Here is a 447-nt window from a genome sequence, read left to right as displayed (position 1 = left end):
GAGAGAGAGAGAGAGAGAGAAGTGAAGGAGAGAGGTAGAGTTACCCAGGGCACCAGATGACACCAATGAGACTAATGACAGAGACACCGGTGAGTGTGACTAACTCCACCAAGCAGGGAAAGCAGGAAAGGGAAACAGCGTGCACCACAGGATCACAGACAAGAAAATGGGAAACATGAAAACACAGACACGAAACAAAGCAAAATCTCTACCAGAATCAAACACCCTCCAGCATGCCCAAAAACAGAAAATAAGGCCTCTCAAAATACAAAAAAACTTGGCCTGATAGAAAAAAAAAAAATAAATCCAGGCCAAAGTAACCCAAACATTTGGCCTGGATTATTTTTGTACCTTGGTCTGGGAACCTAGGTCTCTGTTTAGGAGTCCCCCTCCTGGAGCAAGGCACACCAAGAGTCCCACAGTCTAAAGAATCAACTGCTGCTGAAT

This window comes from Cynoglossus semilaevis, chromosome 6 (genome assembly GCF_000523025.1).
Source record: "Cynoglossus semilaevis isolate Cse_v1.0 chromosome 6, Cse_v1.0, whole genome shotgun sequence".
NCBI lineage: Eukaryota > Metazoa > Chordata > Actinopteri > Pleuronectiformes > Cynoglossidae > Cynoglossus > Cynoglossus semilaevis.
This window is presented reverse-complemented; position numbering follows the sequence as displayed.